The sequence below is a fragment of the Cynocephalus volans genome, chromosome 13 (assembly GCF_027409185.1).
Source record: "Cynocephalus volans isolate mCynVol1 chromosome 13, mCynVol1.pri, whole genome shotgun sequence".
Taxonomy (NCBI): Eukaryota; Metazoa; Chordata; class Mammalia; order Dermoptera; family Cynocephalidae; genus Cynocephalus; species Cynocephalus volans.
The window spans coordinates 16,934,528-16,960,180 of NC_084472.1; the positions used below are offsets into that span (position 1 = coordinate 16,934,528).

General features: G+C 36.4%; 1 pseudogene; it reads left to right on the forward strand.

Annotated features, from left to right (window-relative positions):
• LOC134361781 (tyrosine-protein kinase Yes-like) lies at nucleotides 1–25,653 on the forward strand (annotated as a pseudogene).

Sequence of the window (25,653 nt, forward strand, 5' to 3'; positions counted from 1 at the left end):
GATAATGGGCTGCATTAAAAGTAAAGAAAACAAAAGTCCAGCCATTGAATATAGAACTGAAAACACTTCAGAGCCTATCAGTACAAGCCTCAGCCATTATGGAGCAGAACACACTGCAGTGGCACCGTCATCTTCAGCGAAGGGAACATCAGTTAATTTTAGCAGTCGTTCCATGACACCATTTGGAGGATCCTCAGGGGTGACACCTTTTGGAGGAGCATCTTCCTCATTCTCAGTGGTGCCTAGTTCATATCCTACTGGCTTAACAGGTGAGATTTAAATGGACAAATGTGTTGTGTGTTTGAGAGCACAGCCTTGGGCAATACACACTCAAGGTTTGTCTGCCGTTAAGAAAAATATCTTACTGGAGGGATTCTCAAATAATTATATGTGAAAATTAGAGTCTCTAACAGGAAAACTAAAGTCTTACTGTATACATGGACATGGTTCTGAATAATTTGGTTATAATATGATGGTGATTATGTACTGAGTTCTACCATTAATTATTTCACTAACTCTTATTCAAATAATTATTGAGTACCTGCTGTGTGGCAGACACTGGGAATATAAAGATTAAAAGTATAAACTTCCCCCTCAAGAATCTTATAATTTCTCAGGATTTTAAAGTACTTTCTGGTATTACAGTATTATAGTAGTTACTTAATAAATGTTAGTTAAAGGGCATTGTAATAGTAATAATACTATGTTTCTTTCAGATACTACTGATTTAAAAAAGAAAAATCTTGAGGCTCAGAGAGTTTAAATGATTTTTTTTTTAGAGTCACAGATAATAAGTAGGAGAGCTAAGGTTTAATGTCCTATTCTAGAACTCCGTTTATTACGTTATCATATTCTTTCAGAGAACAACCACCTTTCATGGAAACAAAGTGCTCCAAAAAAACAGATTCAGAAATTTTAAAAAGAGAGAGAACGAGCTATTTTGTAAAGTGTTCCATATCAAGATGCTTTTCCGTTAAAGTAACAAAGCACAGCTGGCTTAAAAAGGTAGGGTTAGCTCCGGGATTCCTTGATCCAGCAGTTCCATGATGCCATCAAAACTTGGGTTTCTTTCATCTCTCTCCCACAGCTCTTGGAGTGTCCGCTTTATTCTTAGGCTTGGCAAGACAGCTGCCAGCTGCAAATTGAGCAGCATATGTCCTTATTAACAGCCAGTGGGGGCAAAAGAGAAATCTCTTCTATAAGCCTGGACTGTAAATTTGTCTCTTCAGTCTACTCTCCTCTGGACGGATAGCAATGGCCAAAAGACTACCATACACTAATTCTGTTAGACTTCATTTGGGGAGTTATGGACATCAAAGAATCTATTACTATCTTTATTTCAGCCCCCTAACTCTAAATACTTCAATAATAGATGACAACAATGATATTTCTCAGTCACTGGCAAAAGTTTAATTTTCAGGATTACGTGTTTGGGAAAGATGGTAATCCTAAGTGGTTAAAATAAGTGTTGATACTTAAACACACCCATTAGTTAACCTGAAAAAGTTTACCTATGTGAAATACTCCATTCACGTGTTAATTTATTAACTCAACAAATATGGAGTGTCTGTTTACCAGATATAGAGAGGAGAGCAGGACAAATACAGTGTCTGCCCTGACTGAGTTTACATCATAATAAGGGTTGGACAATAATTAGTGAATGAACAACTAAACAGGATGGTTAATTGGCTCTTAAGTGCTATGAGGGAACTTAACTAGAATTATTGGTAAAGGCCCTGTAGTTGATCAGGGGAAATCACCTCTAGCAGAGATCATTTGAGCTGAGATTTGATTGATGAGAATAATCTACGTGCAGAGTTGAGAAAAGGGCTTTTTAGGGAGAGGGAATAACAAATGCAAAGTTCAGGAGGTACAGATGGACTTGGAAGCTTTAGTGGGGAGGCCAGCGCAGGGAGAACAAATTGTATGTTATAGGATTGAAGAGTTAGGAGACCGTGGTTACTCAGAACCTCACAGACTCTGGTAAGGAGTTAGGGTTTTATTCAGAAAAAAGCTACTAAAGAGAGCTAAATAAAGGTTTTACATGATTAGGTTTCCTTTAAAAAAAAACTAAACAAAACAACACCTCAGTCTGGCAGCTGTGGGGAGAATGGATGGTAGGAAAGCAATACCATAGAAGCAGAGTGGGAGGCTAGTACCGTCAATAGTCCCAGCAGTCCCAGAGAGAGGTGACAAGGACTCGGGTTAGGGTGGCAGGAGTGGAAATAGAAGGTAGATAAATAAAATGTTTTGGATATAGAACTGAGTAGGTAGACTTGGCTTCAGTACCTGGTTTGTATATAGAGCCATTTGCTTAGATAGGGAAGACTCGAGTAAATGTAGGTCGGAGGAGAAACAGCAACAGCTTCATTTTGTATGTAATAAACTTTAAGTGCTTATCGGACATTCAAGTAGAGATGTCAGACAGGCGATTGATATATGACTGAAACTCAGGAAAGAAGCCAGGTAAATAGTATTGTGCGTGATTATATTTTTTACCTTTGATTTTCTATTACTCTGTGCTTGGAGATAGTAGGTTTTATACTGTTTTATACCTTTCATAGCATTTGGACTTATTAGTCTACTTGTAGTTTTACTACATGCCTTTTTTCCTATCATTTCTAAAGAATATTGATGGATGTTTTGAAATCTAAGACTTGATCTGGCAAGTCAGTGGAATTATATTGAGTAGAATATGTTCAAATTCTATTCGATACATATTCACTTGAGAATATGTTGGTCAAACGATAGAAAATTTCGGTTACATAGGAGGAATAAGTTCAAGAGATCTGTTGTACAACGTGGTGACTATAGTTAATAATGATGTGTTGTATTCTTGAAAGTTGCTAACAGAGTAGATTTTAAGTGTTCTTACTACAAAAAAATGGTGAAAGTATCTGAGGCAATGCATATGGTAATTAGCTTGATTTAGCCATTCCACAATGTATACATATTTCAAAATGTGTTGTGCATGATAAATACATACAAATTTTTTTAAAAGAATAAGTTATGGGATTTTAATGAGAATATCTGCCTTGAATAATTGTAAGTACTGAAATGCATATTGTATACAACTGTTCTACTGTTATTTATTTCATTTTCAGATAATAGTTTGGCTATTCAGTGCTAATCTTAAGCATCTGCATATAATGCTAAATATGACAGTTATTTTTGGAATTTATGCTTTATAATTCATATCAGCCATACCATTTAGTTTCTGAGACAAACATGACATTCTTATTTTTAAGTGTTAAGTATGTAACAAATACTCTTACTAAAACCCTCGATATTACTGTTAATGATTAGGCGGAAATGTCTGTCCGTTGTTTAGAAGTTGAGAAGATCAGTGCCAGGACTTTCCAGTGCTGTTAGTGCTTTTTCTGCCCATCGGTTTGAAATTTAACTCTTTTCAAGCCAGACATGTTGCTACCATGAATCAAAATTAAATTTGTTTCTCTGAGTCTACAGAATTTTAGGATTCGTAGAGTACAGTGTTAACATGGAAACTCCAGGTGCCCACAGCCCCACCTTCTAAAAATAGATTCTGGAGCCTAGGGAGAAAACTGTCTTTAGGCTTATGTGCTGGCAATAGTTTTTTTATTTCTCTTTTGTTAATTTATCTATATAATTTACCTTGGTCTTTTTTTCCTCTGATAGGTGGTGTTACTATATTTGTGGCCTTATATGATTATGAAGCTAGAACTACAGAGGACCTTTCATTTAAAAAGGGTGAAAGATTTCAAATAATTAACAATACATAAGTGTTGTGAATATTTTCTGAGGGAGAAATACTGAAAGAAACCTGAAATTTACACTGAAATCACTGGGCAGGTTGCAGATCTGGAGATGGGAGTGGTGGGGGATGGGTCTCTGCCCTCTGGGTCAGACAATGCATGTGGCTTCTTTAGACACATGGCGTGATATGACTGCTGTAGCCAGAAGTTATTACTGCTACAAACTGTGCTGCTGTGGTTCTGCCATAAACAGTACAGATTTAAGAATGAAGAGGTATTGAGGGGTATATTGCTTAAAAAAAAATTAAATGTCTTTAGAGATGGGTGAGTGGGAAAAAAATATAAGGAGAATTCTATGTTTCTATTTAAGCACCAGATGATTTAAAGATCTTATCTCTTTCTCCTAGAAAAACAAAGGGGAAAAGTTGGGTAAGGAACTCCCATACTCCCAAACTGACCAAATGAGGTTGATTTTTCCTTATGTGACTCTTAGACTTTTTGTCACCTAGTGGCCCACTACAGTAAATTTGATGCTTATTATGGAAAATAGATTCCATGATTCCATTAGCAAGCATAACACCCACTTTGTAACTTCTCAGAATGTATCTTTGTGGTCTCTTTGCTTCCGGTCATGTTTCCTTCCGTCTTTCTTCCCATCTGCTACCAGTTACTGTTCCAGAACAGAAAATAGGGTCCTGTCTCTGCTTTAAAATCCTTCAGCAGCTACCAGTTGCTATCAAGATAAAAGCAACAGCAATAGCCATCATTCACTGAGAATTTACTATGTGCTTTCTCTAGTTTCTAACTCCACCACCCAGCCCTACTGAAGAACTTGCAATTTTCTGAGTACACTAGGGTTTCTCACCCTCTCTATGCCTTCAACATAGTATTTCTTTTTTCTGGACGGACTTCTCATCTTTCTGTTTCTTTCCTTTGTCTGGCTAACCCCTCTCATCCTTCAAAATATAGTTCATCTATCTCTTCTCAAGGATGCCTTTCCTTACGTTCTTCCTCTTCTGCCTGGCCTAGTCACCAACCCCTGCTATGCTAGATTCTTTCTTAGATATTTACATAAAACCCTGTGCAAACCTCAGTCATAGCTCTCATCACATTTTGAATTGTAATTTGTTGCCTGCTTGTCATTCTTCAAGACCAGTGGTTCTCAACTTGGGGCAGAATCACCCAGGGGACATTTGTCAGTATCTGGAGACATTTTTGGTTGTCACAATCAGGATGCTACTACCATCATCTAGTGGGTAGAGGCCAGGGATGATGGTAAATAAACATCCTACAATGCACATAACAACCCCCCCAACAAAGAATTATCAAGCCCAAAGCATCATTAGTGCTGATGTTGCAAAACTATACTCTAGAGTTCCTTGAGGTCAAGGACTGTGTCGTATTTTACCTCTGTTTCAAGCACACCCTTTTGTAAAGTCTGTTACTTACTAAGTATTCAGTAAATGTTTGAGTGGATCAATGAATTCTTAGCAGAATCAATTACCAAGTTTTCAGTTTGTGTATCTGAAAGTACTTAGTATATACTGGGAAACCAAAGACTAAATGTATGAGTTTGTAAATATTTGAATTATCAAACGATTTTCCATTTCATTTCTGGAGAGCAGATTCACCATGAGCATTTAAAAATTTCAGTTTACGGGCCAACCCCGTGGCTCACTCGGGAGAGTGCGGCGCTGGGAGGGCAGCAGCGCTCCTGCCGCGGGTTCGGATCCTATATAGGGATGGCCAGTTCGCTCACTGGCTGAGCACGGTCACAAAAAAGGACAAAAAAAAATCAAAATCAAAATTAAAAAAATAAAAATTTCAGTTTACACAGCTTATTTTCAGTTCTTATCTCTGGTAAAGTAGTGAGTTACATATATATCTTCCTTATTAGAAACTGATAATATTTGCTCTTTTCACTTTAATTTTGGAGAAGTCAAGGCTTATATATTACATACCACATGTAGTTTTCATGTTCTGAATTGTAATTTAATTTGAGTCTTTCTAAAATACTTATGGATAAAATTTTTATAAATATACATTTCTGAAATTCAGTTTTTAATTATTATTGCTTATTATCAATTGTTTGGGTGCAGGAGTGCTAGGGCATCGTGATTTTTTTCTTAAGATGACTAAAAAAGAACATTACGATTTTATGTATTGTTAAAGAGAAAAGCATTTAGCAGCAAAAAGAAGAGAATGAACTACTCATACATGCTACAACATAGATGAACCTTGAAAAAATTATGCTAAGTGAGAGAAGCCAGTCATGAAAGACTACATATTGTATGATTCCTTTTCTATGAAATGCCCACAATAGGCTTCTTAGAGAAAGCAGATTAGTGGTTGCCAGTGGTGGGATGGGCGGAGGGTGAAGGTAGGCAGTGACTGGTAATGGGTGTAGGGTTTCTTTTTGGGGTGATGAAAATGTTCTAAAATTGATCGTGGCAATAATTGCACAACTCTAAGAATGTATTAAAAACCACTGAACTGTACATCTAAATGGGGGAACTTTATGGTATGCGATTATATTCCAATGAAGCTGTTAAAAAAGAAAAATTCAGTCAAAAGTGAGTAATTCAAAAGATTTACCTCCCAATTGTTTCATTCAGTGTAGTTTATTATCTTAAGTTGAAAGAATTACATAAAAAAGAGGTCTTATAACTAAAAGTGTGCAGTATTTTCTTTTTTTTTGGTTTGAAAAGGATGCAATTGTGCATTTGCTTAGTCTTATTCCTTTAATTCACGTACCTATTTCTTAATATCGTTCTTTGTGTTTAATTCTTGATCAAAGCGTCAATAAAAAATGGAAGGTAGTACCTTTTGTCTACTTCAGAGAGAAGACAACACTGGAATGTATTGTACCTTGGGCAATAGTCTACCTTGTGGTGATTGTTCTTTTATGTGTTGCAGGGAAGGAGACTGGTGGGAAGCAAGATCAATCGCTACAGGAAAGAATGGTTATATCCCTAGCAATTATGTAGCGCCTGCAGATTCCATTCAGGCAGAAGAGTATGGCACCGCTTCATATTTTATTAATTATTTTTATTTTTAAAATGTTTTAATGCACATTCCACTTAGCCACAACTTTACACCACGCAATTACATACCAGTCTTAATACGGCTCATGTATCCTATTAATAGATGCTATTTGAAAATTAATAATTAATGTCATAGTATCTACTTAGAGTAGGGTCATAAATGAGTCTGCATCAGTCATACTGCGTTATGCCTAGTCTCTCTCCTTTTGCTTCTTTTTTAAAATTATATTAACCCTTTTCATTCTCTGCATATTCAGTCACTTTAAATTTTACCTTCAGTTAGTAGTATTGTATCAGTGTTAACTTCTTGATTAGGTTCTTGCATTATGGTTATGTAAGAAAGTATGCTTGTCTTTTAGGAAGTACACCCTGAAGTATTTAGGGGTAATGGTTCAGCATGTTTGCACCTTACTCTCTATCAGTTCAGAGGGAAAAAATATATGTGTGTGTGCGTGTGTGTGCATGTGTGTGCGTGTGTGTGCATGTGTGTGCGTGTGTGTGTGCATGTGTGTGCATGTGTGCACACACGCATAAACACATACATATATAGAGGGGGAGAAAGAGTATCACAAAGTGAAATGTTAACCAAGTTGGGGTTTATGGGGGTTCTATGTACTGATCTTGCAACTTTAAAAAAGTTCACCTTCAGTTCACCTTTAGGTCAAACTAGTTTATCTGGAATCCATAAATGCTACTTCATTTTTATATCATAACACTTAACAAAGTGCCTTGTATATAATAGGTGCTCTGTCAATATTTGTTTGCTTTTACTAATGTTATGTAATTTGTCTCATTAGTTCTCTGTTCTGCTGTGGCATTTGACACTTCATGTTTTTTGTTTGGTCTTATGCCAATATTCTTTGAGCTCTTCCACAGCAGAGACTGTCATTTCTATTCACAAAATTTTATTAAATAATAAAATCCACACAAATTTAGAGTTCCTAATAATGTGGGTGTGGTGTACTTGCATCTTACTGAATACAGATGATAACACTATTAGTGCAGAACCACCTCTGTTCTTCTTACTATAGTGTTAGTATTTCCTTCTGTCGCCGACAAAAGGATTTACTATTTTTAAGCTATGTTCTATAGCTATGCTTTATCATCCACCCTAACCCACCTTGTTCTTATTGATACTAATATATAATTTTTCTGACCCTCATACCTTTTCAGCTGAGAACACTTTTAATTTTTTTTCCAGATGGTATTTTGGCAAAATGGGGAGAAAAGATGCTAAAAGATTGCTTCTGAATCCTGGGAATCAACGAGGTATTTTCTTAGTGAGAGAGAGTGAAACTACTAAAGGTATCCATATTGTTATATTAATATAAGGATAAAAATTTCCTTGGGAAGTATTTTCAGAAAAATATAGTAAAAGGATTCATTTTCTCTCCTAGGTGCTTATTCCCTCTGTATTCGTGATTGGGATGAGGTAAGGGGTGACAATGTGAAACACTACAAGATTAGGAAACTTGACAGTGGTGGATACTATATCACAACCAGAGCTCCATTTGATACTCTGCAGAAATTGGTGAAACACTACACAGGTAGGTGAATATTTCAAAGGTAAAAATTATTTTCTTATGTTCTGTTTTATGAGGGCAAAATCCATATCTTCATTTCTCTTAAGGTTTAACACAGTTTTTACACACAGTACGTGCCCAGTAAACGTCCGTTGTATTCTAGTTTTAAAAAGACAAGTGATAGTACATTAACTTAGTTGTTGGATAATGTGCTAAAATCAAATTATGATCATTTGAGTCCTTTGTTTTATTGGCATAGTGTTTATATTGGAGTTTCGTTTCATAACGTGTAAATACCAATACAGATAATGAAAATAAATTTAAAAACATGCAAGCAAATGTTTTATTTATGGACACTAGGTAGGTAAAACTAAACACTTAACTTAAAAGCTATGTAAGTTGTCCTTTTGGATTACCATCCCCTGCATGGGCTGCATCATGTAAGTTTTCCTAAAGTATAAATCCAGTGAAATTTGGCCTGGAGATTTGTTTTTCCCATCCTAGAAAATGCATCTATAGCAACTATAGATACTCCTGTCTTTCAAGGACCTTTGAAAGGTAGTCAATATTAGAGTCTTGTGTCTCAGTTTTTCAATACAAATTTAATATATGAATGCATCTAAAAGTCTTTAAATGATTGATACTAGGGGAGGGAAAATGTCCATGATAATTTCTTCTTCAAGGACAGCGAGCTGCAACCTGAGTCTGTCAAGTCAACCAGTAATCTTGACATTGATCACGCAGTAGTCTTGACATCACTTTTGATTGCCCTTATTAGAATGAATTTGTGTGGTTACTGGATGAGAATGACAGGGAGTGTGTCATTTACAAAAAGAAAGTCTGTCTAAGCAGGATTCACAAGTAAAGCCGTTATGACTCGGGGGGTTCCTGCCTTTGTGTCTCCCTTATTTAAAAAATCAGTCTCCTAGCCAGTTAGCTCACTTGGTTTGAGTACAGTGTTATAACACCAAAGTCAAGGGTTCGGATCCCCACACTGACCAGCCACCAAAAAAGAGAAAAAAGGTCAGTCCCCTAAATAAACTTTTCCCTTGATTTTTGGTATGCCTCTAACAGATAAGTGATAGCATTCTCTTTTGTAATTAATGATAGCATTCTCTTTGGTAATAAATAAAGTCCAGTAGTCAAAAGCAGAAATTAGAAGGCAGACAGACCAGGGTTTGAATCCCGTCTCCATCACTTACTAACTGTGGGAACTTGGGAAGGTTGCATCAAGTTTTCGAAGCCTCATTTATGTGAGATACTTGTAAAGTGCTGAATTAGCACAGTAGGCTGGAACACAATAAGTATTTAGGAATAATAATAACTTAAAAAATGTATTTAGCATTTGGTCACACCTGTCTCAACACTGGACAGATCATCTAGGCAACAGATCACCAGAGGAGCAGTTAATTTCCGAGATGGAGAGAACAAATCTATGGTTATTAGAGGGGAAGGGAAAAGAGAGAAGAGGGAGGAGGGATTGAATGAAGGATCTAAAGAATAAGTATGACTTGTGATAATGATTGTGCTAATAAAAATGTTTTAAAAATCCTGTAGCTGATATTATTTAAAAAATTGTATTTAACAAAATGTTTCCCTTCTTATATATACCTTATGTATTGCTTTGTATAGACAGTTCCCTTTTTGTGTTTGTTTTTAGAGTAAAACTGATAGGACATTATGCTTTTGTTTTTCTACAATTTAAACTTTTAAAAATGTTGACACACTTTATGTACCTTAATTTTTGTGTAATCCATTTCACAGTGTAGTTTATTTATTTGTCTAGAACATGCTGATGGTTTATGCCACAAGCTAACAACTGTGTGTCCAACTGTGAAACCGCAGACTCAAGGTCTAGCAAAAGATGCCTGGGAAATCCCTCGTGAATCTTTGCGACTAGAGGTTAAACTAGGACAAGGATGTTTTGGTGAAGTATGGATGGGTAAGAAGCCTGAACTTTTGTTTTTTTGTCATTGTTTAGCCATAGATTAAATTGCCACAGTTTATGATTAAATATGTTTAAATATTTAAGGTAATTGCTCTTCATCGAAGTTTGGTCTAAAATCCCTTAAAATATAGATTGAAATGGTAAAATGCATTGTTTCTCTAGGAACATGGAATGGAACCACAAAAGTAGCAATCAAAACATTAAAACCAGGTACAATGATGCCAGAAGCTTTTCTTCAAGAAGCTCAGATTATGAAAAAATTAAGACATGATAAACTTGTTCCACTATATGCTGTTGTTTCTGAAGAGCCCATTTACATCGTCACTGAATTTATGTCGAAAGGTATGTGTATATTAGTTCCTTTTAGGGTATTTGTGTTGATGAATTTTTAAAACAAGTCTTTATTTTTATTTTTATCCATGTACAGTTGGCCCTTGAATAACATGGGTTTGAAGTGCGTGAGTCTACTTATATGCAGGTTTTTAAAATAAATATATTGGAAAACTTTTTGGAGATTTGCAACAATTTGCAAACACTGACAGATAAACCATGTAGACTAAAAGTACTGAAAAAATTAAGCAAAGGTTAAATATGTCGGGAATACACAAAGTGTATGTAGATACTAGTCTGTTTTATAATTTACTACCACAAAATTACAATTGATTAATTAATTTATTAAAACTTACACACACTAACCCAGACCAGACATGTTGCCATTTGCAGTTGAGAGCAATGTAAACGATTGTAAAGATGCAGTTTTAAATTCTAACTGCATGATACGGTACTACTGTAGTCGGCTCCTGTTGCTGTAGCCCTGGGCTCATGTGTTGTGAGTATCCACTTAAAATGCTTTGTGATGCTAATCATCTCGACAGTAGCAGTTCTCTCTCCAGTAAATTGCTATCGCAGTGAAAAGTAATCTTTCACTCTTTCTGTTCCTTATTATCTTCTTAATAATGTTTCCTTTTCTCTACCTTACTTTCTTGTAAGAATACAGTATACGATGTACATATGACATACAAAATATGTATTAATTGACTGTCCACATTATCGGTAAGGCTTCTGGTCAACAGTATGCTTTAGGTGGTGGAATTGAAAACTTAGATTTTCAACTGCTCCAGGGGGTCGGCTCCCATAACTCCCCCCACCTACCTCACCCCTGTTGTTCAGGGGTAAACTGTAGATTTTTATTGTATAGTATTTTTTAGTTTCAGATTTTTATGTAGACATTTGAAAAGAAGAAATCTGATACTTTGTTTAACAGAATAGTTACTGAATAGTTCCAGAGGACAGTGTAAAATTTAAAACAAAAATTAAGAAGGGAAAATTTATTTTTAATGTAGGCTTGAGTAAAGGAAATGGAATAGCTTGGAAAGTGAAAAATAAGAAAGTATTTGCAAATCGAGTTAAAATGATAATATCAAAAAGATATCTTTAGTACAAAAGCAAAGAAATAGGTAAAGGAAATTAGTTTCATCTCATTTTAATATAAACATAATCCCCTTGCTCAGGATTCCAAGAACCTGCTGTTTTCTGCCACTGTCAACTGAAATTTATCCATTCTTTCAAACCCCAGACCACAGGGGTGGGATCTTCAGTAACAGGGTTGGTTATGGCCAGGACGAAGAGAAGGGAAAGTTGATGCTCTTTCCTCTCTTTCCCTTTGCTAATGATGCTTTAAAACAGGACCCAGTAAGTCAGAAAATATGCCAACAGGCCTGATTATTACCTATGTTGAGTTTGGTCAATTTTTTTTTTTTTTAACTCTTTTGGATCAGTTGTCCAATGATATAGTTCCATCTAGTGGTGACAGGGGTAACTACAACCTGTTTGCTATAGGAAAAATTTTCCCCTCAAAAGGGCCTGAAACCAAAAGTGAAGTGACATAGCCTATTGATAGCCAGAGCAAACCTAAAGCCCTCAATCACATGGCACTCTTTTGATGGCATTTCTATTGCAAACAACTGCCAGATATGCCATTTCAAAGAATACATTGGATGAACTAGAAGAGAGAGACAAGGAGGAACTTTTTTTATTTTTATTTATTTGTTTCATTGAAAGATAATTGATTGTACATATCTGTGAGGTACGGTGTTGAATATCTACACTTGTGTGCAATATGTGATGCTCAAATCAGAATAATTTCAACAATAATATTCAACATTATACAACGTAATCCTATTTTGTGGCCCTATACCAATTTCTTGCTAACCTCCCTTCACCCTCCCCTTCCCCACCTCTGATGGCCTCAGTTCTCTTTTATCCTTTTGAAAATCCAATGAGTTATTGTGATTCTTTTATGTCTCTTTATTTATTTGTTTATTTCTTTAGCTCCTGTTTATGAGTGAGGAACTGCAGTATTTCTCTCTCTGTGCCTGGCTTGTTTCTCTTAACCTAAGTTTCTCTAAGGTTGTCCATATTGCTATGAATGGCAGAATTTCATTCTTTGTTATGGCAGAATAGTGTCCCATTGTGTATATATACCACATTTTCTTTATCCAGTCTGTCGGTGGACATTTACATTGGTTCCAACTCTTCGCTATTGTAAATAGAGCTGCGATGAACATGGGAGTGCAGGTATCCCTTCAACATGATAATTTCTGTTTCTTTGGGTATGTACCCAGAAGTGGAATTGCTGGATTGTATGTTGGTTCTATCTGTTATTGTTTGAGGAGCATCCATACTGTTGATGTGTATATCACATTTATTGACTTGCGTCCGTGTAAATGTTGAATCATCCTTGCCTCCCTGGGATGAGTCCCACTTGATCCTGGTTTATAATTTTTTGGATGTGTTGCTGAATTTTATTCACTAATATTTTGTTGAGGATTTTTGCATCTATATTCATAAGAGATATTGGCCTGTAGTTTTCTTTTTTTGTTTTGTCTCTGTCTGGTTTCTGTATCATGGTGATGCTGGCCTCATAGAATGAGTTTGGGAGAATGGCCTTTGTTTCAATTTTTTGGAATAATTTGAAGATAACTGGTATTAATTTCTCTTTAAAGGTGCGGTAGAATTCAACAGTAAAGCCATCCGGTCCTGAGTTTGTCTTTGTTGGGAGACAGCTGAGTACTTCTTCAGTTTCATTGGTGGCTGTTGGTCTCTTCAGATCTTGTATTTCTTCTTGGTTCAGTCTTGGTGGTTTATGTGTGTCCAGAAATTTATCCATTTTCTTCAGGTTTGCAAATTTGTTTGTAATAGTCTCTAATGATTCTTTGTATTTCTGTTGTATCAGTTGTAATGTCTCCTTTCCCATTTCTCCTTTTTGTTATATGGCTCTTTTTAAAAAATTTACCCTTGATGATGGCTTGTCAATATTATTTATCTTCTCAAAAGACCAACTTTTTGTTTCATTGATCTTTTGTATCATTTTTTGGTTCTCTATTTCCTTTAGTTCTGTTTTATCTTAATAATTTCTTTCCATCTACTAATTTTAATATTGAATTGTTCTTTTTTAGTTCTTTGAGGTGTAGTGTTAGGTTGTTTATTTGAAATCATTCTGTTCTTTGATGTAAGCATTTATTGCAATAAGTTTCCCTCTTAGTATGGCTTTTGCAGTATCCCATACGTTTTGGTATGATGTGTCTTTATTTTGATTAGTTTCAAGAAATTTTTTGATTTTCTGTTTAATTTCTTCTTGAACCCATCAGTCATTGGAGGAGCATGTTGTTTAATTTCCATGTATTTGTATAGTTTCCAGAGTTTTGCTTGTTATTTCTAGTTTTAATCCATTGTGGTCTGAAAAGATACTAGAAAAGATTTCAATTTTTAAAAATTTGTTGAGACTTGATCAGTGACCTAACACGTGGTCTGTCCTGGGGAATATTCCATGTACTGATGAGAGGAATGTATATTCAGTAGCTGTTGGATGAAATGTTCGGTAGTTATCTACCAGGTCTAATTGATCTAAAGTGTAGTTTCAATCCTGTGTTTCTCTGTTGGTTTGTTGCCTAGATGATCTGTGCAATGGAGAGAGGGGTGTTCAGGTCCCCAACTATTATTGTATGAGGTCTGTCTCTTTCTTTAGGTCTGATAGTGTTTGCTTTATATATGTGGGTGCTCTGGTGTTGGGTGCATATATATTGATAATTGTGTCTTCTTTCTGGATAGATCCCTTTATCATTATACAGTGTCCTTCTTTGCCTCTTTTTATGGTGTTTGATTTAAAGTCTGTTTTATCTGATAGAAGAATAGCTACTCCTGCTCGTTTTATATTCCCATTTGCATGGTGTTCCTTTTTCTGTCCCTTCATTATTAGTCTGTGTCTGTGTGTGTCTTTACAGATGAGGTGAGTTTCTTGTAGACAGCATATATTTGGGTCTAGCTTCTTTATCCACTCAGCCAGTCTATGTCTTTTGAGTGGAGAATTAATTCATTCACATTTCGGGTTGTTATTTAAAGTTATTGTCATACTCCTGGCATTTTATCTATTTTTGTTTGGATGTTTTAAATATATTTTGTTCCTTTCTTTCCCTTTTATTGTTTGTCCTTGGTGTTTATTGGTTGATTTGATGTGGTGGATATAGTTTCTTTCTCTTTCTTGTTTGCATTTTTGTTCTCCCAGTGTGTTTTGTTCTGTCTTATATATTCAAGGTAGTGATTATCATTTTTTGGACTCCATATGCAGGACTCCCTTGAGGATTTCTTGTACGGCTGGTTGTGCGGTGGTGAACTCCCACAGTTTTTGTTTGTCTGGGAGATACACTGTTTCTCCCTCATTTCTGAAGGATAGCATTGCTGGGTATAGTATTCTTGGCTGGCAGGTTTTTTCATGCAGTATTTTGAATATATCATCTAATTCTTTTCTGGCCCGTAGATTTTCTGTTGAGAAATCTGCTGTTAGTCCAATGGGGGCTCTCTGATAAGTGACTTTTCACTTTTTTCTTGCTGTTTTTAAGATTTTTTCTGTCTTTGAGTTTTGCCAGTTTGACTATCATGTGTCTCCAAGAGGATGTTTTTGAGTTGAGTCTGTTTGGTGAGTTTTGAGCCTCCTGAATCTGAAGGTCCATGTCTCTCTTTACACCTGGGACATTTCCTGCTATTGTTTAATTCAGTAGTTTTTCAATGCCTTTTCCTTTCTCCTCCCCTTCCAGAACACCCATGATTTGGATGTTTGTGCATTTATGGTTACTGCTAGCTCTCTAGATTTTCTTCACTTTTTGGATTCTTTCTACTTTTTGTCTGCCTGGGTTATTTCAAAAAGTCTGTCTTGAAGAATAGAAGTTCTTTCTTCTGCCTGCTCTAATCTGCTGCGTAAGCTCTCAAATTTTTTTTTCTTCCGTTGATTGAATCCTTTAGTTCAAGGAGGTTCTGCTACATTCTTTTTTAAGGCATTAATCTCTTTGTAAATTTCCTCCTCATGTCTTGGATAGTTTTTCTCATTTCATTGTGTCATCTTAGTCTTCTTGTATCTCATTGAGTTTCCTTCAGATTGTTGCTTAGAATTCCTTTTTAGTCATTTCAAGGGTTTCTTTCTGTATGGGGTCTGGTACTTTTGAATTATTGTATTCCTTTGGTGGTATCATATTTTCTCATTTTTTTCATATTTCTTTTATCTCTATGTTGATGTCAGGTCATCCCGTAGAGCAGTTGCTTCTATTACTCTTGGCTGTGAGGAGAGAGACTTCCTCCTGTATATATGTTTTTAAATTTTGACCATTAAGCAAGGTGTTTTAGTATTGGTCCCAGGTAGATGGAGTAGTATAGTCTCTGTGTGGGTGCTTTGGCTGTATTCACTGTTAGAGTTGTGCGTGAGTGCCTAGTGGTTTCTTGCTGAGGTAAGTGACACTGTGTTGGTTCATCAAGGACATAGGCAAGCTCTCAAGTTTTTTGGAGAAGCACCTGGGTGCCCTGTCACTCTTTGGCTGGAGTGGGTGACCCTGGGCAGGTTTACTGGAACCCTGGATGGCATCACATAACCCTGATGGGTGCACTGGGATATATTGGAGCTCCTCAGTTTGAATGGGTGACCCTGGGCGGGTTTTCTCTTTCCTTTTTCCTACAGGCAGAGGCTCTTCCTGGGCCCTTGCTTCCCCCAGTTGGGGGATGGGTTGGTGGTGATTGGGAATTTTCTCCCTTACTGTATTTGGGTATCCTGGGTTTCCACACTCTTTGGGATGGGGGTCTGTGTGTGTCTCCTCAGTCAAGGCAGTTGCATAGGCTGTGCACATACTTCCCACCATTAGGTGTGCTACTGTGTGTGGCAGCATAGTTCCCCCTCTGGGTTGGACAACTGGGTCTTGGGTCAGCGCTTGCTTATCTCTTTCCCTGGGCTCTGCTGGTGACTCTCTGTGTCACTGCAGTCCAGTGGGTTGTAGGCCACCTGCACAGTGGCTATGGTGGCTACTGTGGTGGCAAGCCCCCTTGCATTGGCAGTGGCTGTGAATGTGGCGGATCACACCAGGCAGCAGTGTCTGTGGCAGTGGCCCTTGGCTCCTGTGGTCCCACGTCCTTCTGCCATTTCTCCAAGGGGAACTTTAAATCAAGATATTGGTAGTATAAGAAATATAATGGAGGTAAGGTCTATTTATCTCTGTGTATTGATTTCAATAATTATTTAATTGGGGGAACATGGTAGAATTCCGTGTCATCATATCACTGGGTTAGGATAATTTCCAGAGGTGGAAGATTTAGAATACAAGATAACGGAAGGCCTTTCTAGTTTTAAGATTGTAATTCCCCATTTTGGTATTCAGTTACTTCGCAGCTGGCCATCTGTAATGCATCCCAAACTCATTGCCTCTTGTTCTCCAACATAAAGCCACTATTCTGGACTGATAGACCTTGTTGCCCCTGGTTTCTGTTACTTGTTCATGTTATTTCATTCACTTTGGATTTGGTTTTCCTATCACTTGACCAGTCCACCAACTACCCTTCACTGATTCAGTGTCTAATCCGTGGTCATGTGTTGCATTTAGTTGTCATTTTCCTTTAATCTGGAACCATTCCTCAGCCTTTTTTTGTCTTTCATAACATTGTCATTTTTGAAGAGAATGGTCCAGTTTTATGTTTTATAAAATATGCCTTAATTTAGGTTTGTCTGATATTCTTGATTAAATTCAAGTACATGGTAAGCTTTTATCCAGTAACAGAGATGCAGCAACCAGACTTTTCTAGCCTTTCTCTTTATTTTTATTGATAGAACTTTGCTGTTCCATGGTACCTTCTGTTAAAATTAACAGAAGTTGGTCAGACCAGCACTTCCACAGCAGCTCATTTAGCCATGTGTATTTATTTTTAACTACCATAAGATATTCCTAGTTGTCTGAATTCTTGATTCAGATTGACTTAAAAATCGGTAAGTATCTTGATGAAAGCAAGGAAAGAGTGCCTCTGATCAAGTGAGGTTATTGCATTTCCCCTTTTTTCAAATGTTATCAGGAGGAGTTTTCAAAATTTCTGTATGGAGACCTCTTCTAGAATGTTTAAAATAATTATTCAGAAATTCCAAAAGTACAAAAAATATTAACGAATGAAAAGCTAAGAAGTTTTGTGTTGTGCTTTGGTGATTTGTTCGGGAGTGGAAAGGAGTATTTGTTTCAATCCTAATGTAAGATTTGCTTATTTTCCATGAATATTTTACTTTGTCTTACAGGGAGCTTATTAGATTTCCTTAAGGAAGGAGATGGAAAGTACTTAAAGCTTCCACAACTCGTAGATATGGCTGCACAGGTATTTTCGTGTGTGTGTGTGTGTGTGTGTGTGTGTGTGTGTGTGTGTGTGTGTATTTATCCATTTGAATTGAAAGTATACACTTAAAATGTAAAATACTTTTAGTGGAATATTGTAGTTTATATAGTGAAAAAATAGAATTTTAGAACAGGAAGTAACATCAGAGGATAGACCATTGTGAGTTCCTAATGTTATAGATAATATAGTGTCTGAAGACCAGAGGTATCTAAAACTCACATCACTTGTTGGTAGCAGAATCAATAGTAGAATCAGTTATTTAACTCCCAGTCCAGTGCTGTCTTGAATCATATGGCCTTTTAGAAAATGTGTGCTTCCACAAATATAAAGTCTATATCTATTTACATTTCAATCGATATATTTTAAGAAAATTTAAATGGATGAGTGCTATTCCAAAGAAAAGATTAGGCATCTAAAGTGTATGGTGAATTTTTTATTTAAGATAATCCAAAACAAGATGGCAATATAGTTATAAATGGGACTTTTTTACTCTTCCGAATTTGTGTTTTAGCTATAAAGTGAAAACCGTTAAAAGTTTCCACTCAGCTATGTGGTAGGTATTCAAGGGGCCTTTTATTGGCTTCAGTTCACATGCTAGTTCTGGAGCTCTTACCTCTCAGCCAGCATCCAAATGTCCACAGAATCTGGTGCTTTGGAGAAACTTTATACCAAGAAACTATACCTATGAGACACGCATATGCCAGACCTGGTTCATGCTCCCGAGTTCAAGGCTCTTAGACATTCTATGATAGAGGGGTCAGCAAATCTTTTTCGTAAAAAAATAAGCCGGGTAAATGTTTCAGGCTTTGTGGACCACATACAATCTCTGTCGTATCTCCGCTTCCTCCTCCTTCTACAGTCCTTTAAAAATGTGAAAACTATTTGTCGTTCTGAGGTCATACAAAAACAGGCTGCATGCCACATTTGGCCTGCAAGCTGTAGTTTGCCAACCTCTACTTTGTAGTGAGGTTTACACCAGGACATCTTAGGTTGTGCCTAACATGGATCTTGATGGGCTTGTGTCCAGAGGCACTAATTAACTCTGTGATTTATCCCTTCTCCTAACCACTGACACAAGAAGACATTAGGACATTATGCTGCTAATGGTGACTGGATATACTCGGGGGTTGAAAGTCTTGGCTTTCAAAGTAGGCGTCAGATTTTGAAAATCTAAATTTAGCCTGCTTTTTTTATTATAATGTTTTTAATTTTTCCAGTTATGTGTTAGACTGTGCCCTGTTACTATCATCTCCTTGTGAGATATATGATCTTTCAGTGATCTGATTTAATATTAACCAAAATTTTCTCCCTGCTTTCCTTTGTATCATGTTTTGCCTTTTTTTTTCTTTCCAAGATTGCTGATGGTATGGCGTATATTGAAAGAATGAACTATATTCACCGAGATCTTCGAGCTGCTAATATTCTTGAAGGAGAAAATCTTGTGTGCAAAATAGCAGATTTTGGTTTAGCAAGATTAATTGAAGACAATGAATACACGGCAAGACAAGGTATATTACTTTTACATAAATGCTTATAACCTAATGGTCTGTGTTTTTTCTTACTTAACACTCCTTTGAACATACAGGGTTTTATAGAATAAGAATACTTCTAGGTCACCTCAGAAAAGTCATAGAAACATTGATTTTATTTGTAAAATTATATACACTAAGTACCGCTATGGCTATCTGATAGTTATTTCTTCTAAGGATGAACTTGACTAGGTGTTCTTTACATTATAAATATAGCAAGTAATATCCTCTTTACCCTTTTTGTTGGCATGGCAACAAATAAGCGTTTTTTAATTCCTTTCGTAATAAACTTCATGAACCACTGAACTATGGCCTTAGACCAGAGGTTCTCAGTCAGGGGCAATATTTTCCCACCCTTCCCCCAGGGGACATCTGACATTGTGTAGAGGCATTTATGGTTGTTACAACTCAGGGACTTCTACTGGCATCTAGTGGGTAAAGGCCAGGCATACCACTAAACATCCTACAATGTACGAGCAAGACACCCTACAACAAAGAATTATCAGGCCCAAAATGTCAGCAGTGCCAAGATTGAGAAACCCTGCTTTAGACACAGAGCTTCCTTTTCAGCCTCCATACCTTTGTGCCGTTACCTCCAGCTGGAATATCTTCCTGTTCTTGTGTAATCTTTATGTATAAAAATCCTAACCATTCTTTAAGGCTTAACTTAGCTGTCACTTTTTAAATGAAACCTTTTGTGATTGCACTAGTGAAAATTGATCTTCCATTTGTTTAAATATCTAAAGAACTATATTTTACAGCCCTATATACACGTATGTGAATAACTTCACCCATGTAAGACACCTATAATCTTAAATATTTGAGTAAATTAACATAGACTTTTAAAACTGATAATAGAATAAAATTTTCTAACAAGATATCATAAAATAGAAAAGAGATTATGCTCAAAAACCAGTAGATATTAGAACCCAACAGACTATGCCCTCATGAGCCAATAGTTATCTCCAGTTGTTAGATGCCAGACTGTTTCTTAAAAGTTACAGATCCTACAATCCATATTTTTCGCTTGCTAGACCCACTACCTCTCTTTTCTTGGGTGGTGTTCTGTCCCTACCACCGTTTTGGGGGGGGGGGGTTGTTGTTGTTTTTTAAATGTTATTGAATACCAGGAAGAAATGGGATTTATTTTAATATAAATTTCTAAAATTAAAGAATTTTTCTCATGTATCTTGTACCTTTGAAGAATTTGACACTGAGACACATACAAGAGGTATATTAACAAGAGATTAGCCTTGCTCATGCTATATTTACACTAATAGTTTTTGTATACAATTAACTTAAGCAAGATTGTCAATATTGTTTTAGGTGCAAAATTTCCAATCAAATGGACAGCTCCTGAGGCTGCACTGTATGGTCGATTCACAATAAAGTCTGATGTATGGTCATTTGGGATTCTACAGACAGAACTGGTAACAAAGGGCAGAGTGCCTTATCCAGGTAAGCTTGCATTTCATTAGCTCTTGGTTATCCCATTAGCGACTTTAACAGGAGTTTATTAGGAGCAGAAATGTAAGGCGGGAAAAAAGGCCTTTTTTCTTCTCTCCCTAGCCCTCCCTCCCTCCTGTCCTTCTCTTTGTTGTGACATTGTATGGACAGCAGCCAATGAGAGCCACAATTGGTGACATAAGGCAAGCACAGGAGGCGCGCCCTGCATTCACCTCTGCTTTCTCCCTTAGGACATATTCCACAAGGGCCTTTTATCTGTACTGTTCTCTCAGATAACACATGTATCTTAATTATCCTGCGTCGTCTTTTCCCCCCACAAGTAACTCTTCTTTTCTAATAATGTGACCAGTTTATTTTCGTAAATATGTATAAGTATTTGCCTTGTTTTTCCTCAGTAGACTACTGTATTTCGAGAAGATCTTTTTCATGTTTTATTTTTCTTAGCAAAGCATATTTATAAACCATACTTTAAGAAGTTTATCTGTCATTAAGATGAAAAATAAAAAAGTTTCCTTCTCAAAAAAAGACATATAGTTTCTGGAGGCTTTTCAGCTCACTTGAAATTCAGCTACAAGTGAATATTCTTTTAGTCTGTTACTTCTCAAACTCTTCTACTAAAGTATCCCAATAGTTGAGGCTAGTGAAAGCCAATCTTCAGGAAAAACTATTCTGATAATCTTCTGGTTTTTGCATGTTATCTAACATATCCCTCCTCCCTAATACCTCCAAACGTACATCTAATGCCACTGTGTATTATCACCCACTTTCCCTTGTTGCTGTTAATTGCTGATACTTACACTCACTGGGAGAGGCTAACAGGAGGTGGTGTATTGTCTACATAGGAACAGCAGTTAAACAGACAGCTCTTCCTCAGGATATGGAAGCCAGAAAAGAGTGAAATTCTGTCTTTAAAGTGCTTGCGGGAAAACAGCTGACCTAAAACACCAGCAATGAAAAAATGCTGGCCAGCTACCAGAAACAAAAAACCACTTATCGAATTTATAATGTATATAAAGTAAATTTTATGACAGTAATAACACAAAGGACAGAGGGATAAAGGAGCAAAAGTGTAAAAGTGCTTATTTCTAAGATTGTAGTAAATTAAAGAAGCATGTTGTAATCTTAGGGATTAACACTGAAATAATAATAGAAGGTAAAATAAAAAGCTAATAGAGGAGAGAAAAAAATGGAATAATGAAAAATGCTTACTTAAAATAAAAAGCAAGAGAGGGGAAAGGAATACAGAAGCTCCTTTACTTATAATGGAACTACATCCCAATAAATCCATCATAAGTAGAAAATACCATAAGTCGAAATCCATTTAATACCCTGATAAATCCATAATAAAGTTGGAAAACATAAGCCAAACGATCGTAAGTTGGGGACAATCTGTGGGTGGGATGAACATTAATTAAGGATAGTAGAATTAAAACCAACTGTATTCATAATTGTATTACATTTAAGTGCACTAAACATTCCAATTAAAAACAAAGGGATAAGACTGGATTTTATGTACACAATACATAAATGCTGTTTATAAGAGGCATACTTAAATATAAGATATACAACATGATTGGAATTAAAGTGAAGGGCATGGCCCTGGTAGGTTTGAACCACCAACCTTTTGGTTAACAGCCAAACATGCTAACCAGTTCTGCCACAGAAACACTGACTGGAATTAAAAGGACGGAAAAAGATACAGTATTCAAATGCTAACCAGAAGAAAGCCTATACGTAGCAGTAGACTTTAAGGCAAGAAATATTACTGCAGACAAAAGGGGACATTTTATAAAGGTAAAAGAGTCAATTCGACAGAGAAACATAAAAATCCAAAATGAGTATGCAACTAACTTCAAAATATATAAAACAAAAATTGATATGATTGGGATATTCTAGTTCAATGTTCAGATGAGAATCAGAATATAAACAAGGTGTAGATTCCCAGTCTTTAAAGAAGATAAAAGATATACTACATAAGCATCACTGTCTTTCTTTGGTGATTTGAAGAGGATTCTGAAAGAAGTTTACACATGTGGCACAAACCTGTCCACTGCAGGCTCTTCTCACAACATGCTGTCCATTTTAGAGCAATAGCTTCTGTTCACTAGTCTTATTTTGGGACAGTAACTAACTTTGGCAATTGCAAATAGGTATGAATGTTTAAATTTATTGTCAGATTGGTAAATGATTACCATTTGATTTTAAGTATTGACGATCCTTAGAATCTTTGTCTCCTTTTTTACCAAGGAGCGGGGAATAGAGATCTGGCTTCCCACTGGGCGCAGGGAGTCATGTCTCACTTGGAAGCTCAGAAGTTCTCTTACAGGAAATGATTCTCTTCCAGAAGATAGAGTTTCTCTTAGAGGCCATCTCTGCTGCATTTTACTTTCGTAGCTGGTGGCATAAAATAATTAGATAGTTTCTGATTATCAGAAAATTCTGAAGGGTCTGGTTTTGAATGAAGGAGTTTATTGGTAATTAGAAGTTATTTTTGCAGGTTAAGGCTTATTTATGTTGATTAATTTTAATAGTTAATTATAATAGTAAAGAAGCATAGCATAAAAGAACAAAGGCATAAGACTGGAAGAAAAGTTTTCCTATTATAGTAAACCATCGTTGAATGTTCATTCCCTTGCTTCTTTCTGCTTCTCCTTTACAACTTCTGGTTATATTTCTGTGGTTGGTAAAGACTATTGGATTTCACTTCTAGAGATGATACTGCCTGCTCAGATGAAAAGCTCAGAAAACTTTCAAGTATTTGTCCCCAAAGTCATTCAGTTTCCTTTAATGAAAAAAAAAAAAAAAACCCCAAAAACCAAAAAAATGTATTTTGAGGAATACTTATTCCTTAGAAATATTACAACTACAGATAGAAATAATGATTTAACGCCCTCCATTGGCCTAAGGAAATCATAGTCTATGAAAAACCTCATTGCTGATGATCAGTTCAAGATTGCAGGGGACGTGAGGGGTGGCATGACTTGCAGATAGGGAAGGTGATGTGGAAGACAGCAAGAGTGTTGTGATCGCCAGCTTGCTGAAACAGTGTCTGGAAGAAAAATTGGAAAAAGATCCTTTCTGCTGGCCTGTGGTAACACAGGGTGAGCTGCTGCTGAGGGAATGTGGGTGGGGGAAGTTATAGAGGGATTCAGGAGAGGAGCTGTGTGTAACAGCTTGAAGAAAATCAAGCAGGTAATATTAGATAAGGAACCTGGTCGGGGAATTGGCTTGGTATAAAGTTGTGTAGTTAGTATATTTGGCAAAACCAGGACTCTTTCTTCTGGATCCCTATTTGAATGTTCTTCCAGACATTATCTTGCTACCATTCCTCATTGTTAAATGACCAAATGTTAATATCAGAACGTGTCAAAGTGGCACCCTGAATTCTCGTTAATCAAATGGGGTTAGCTTTTGAAGGTATTAGTGTCAAATGTAAGATTTTAGGTGAAATTAAAAATCTATGTTCTATGTTCTAATTCTGTGTTGAAACGTAGATTAGCATTTTCTAAGCTCTTCTTGATGTACTCTGATATTTCAAATTTATTTTGTTTCTTTGTTGAAAGAATCATTTCACTAAATAAACTTATACCTTGAATCAGTTAGTGGCTAGGGGGTTGTTTTTGTTTTGATAGTGGTGGTTAGGACTATTTTTGGTCTTTGTTTTGGTGGCTGGCCTATACGAGGACCATAGCTATTTTTTTTTTCCTGTTTTTCAATTTTTTTTTTTTTTTTTAAAGATGACCGGTAAGGGGATCTTAACCCTTGACTTGGTGTTGTCAGCACCACGCTCAGCCAGCAAGCGAACCGGCCATCCCTATATGGGATCCGAACGCGGGGCCTTGGTGTTATCAGCACCGCACTCTCCTGAGTGAGCCATGGGCCGGCCCCTGTTTTACAAGTTTTTAAAATTTTGTTTTATTGAAACATGATTGATTGCACATATCTGTGGAATACAGCATTGAATATCAATACCTTTGTGCGATATGTAATGCTCAAATCAGGATAATTAGTATATTCAGCATTACACAATGTAGTCATATTTTGTGGCCCTTTACCAATTTCTCACTAACCTCCCCTTCTCCTCCCTGTTTTGTAATGTTTGAATCTTGTGTATCAGGTATGGTAAACCGTGAAGTGCTGGAACAGGTAGAACGAGGATACAGGATGCCCTGCCCTCAGGGCTGTCCAGAATCCCTCCATGAATTGATGAATCTGTGTTGGAAGAAGGATCCCGATGAAAGACCAACATTTGAATATATTCAGTCTTTCTTGGAAGACTACTTCACTGCTACAGACCCACAGTACCAGCCAGGGGAAAATTTATAATCCAAGTAGCCTGTTTTATATGCACAAATCTGCCAAAATGTAAAGAACTTTGTAGAGTTCCTCACTTACATACAGGAATCAAAAGAAGAACATCTTCACTCCGCGTGTATTTAATGGTAAACTGGAATTCCAGATATAGTTGCACAAAACCACTTTTTTTTTCCAAGTGTTAAACTGTAAAGTACCAATGATGATTTTCCAACTTATTTCATGCTCCAAAGAAAGTAGAGCTAAGATACTGATGATAGCATGGTCATGAAGAGTAACAAGGCTATTGTTTATAAATCATTTCCTTGCTTTTCTTCCCCCAGCTGAGAATAGTTAAGAGAAAATTATTTATTGTTATAGACAAAACTTGGGAGATTAAAAGTTATACCATAATGAAATCTAAAA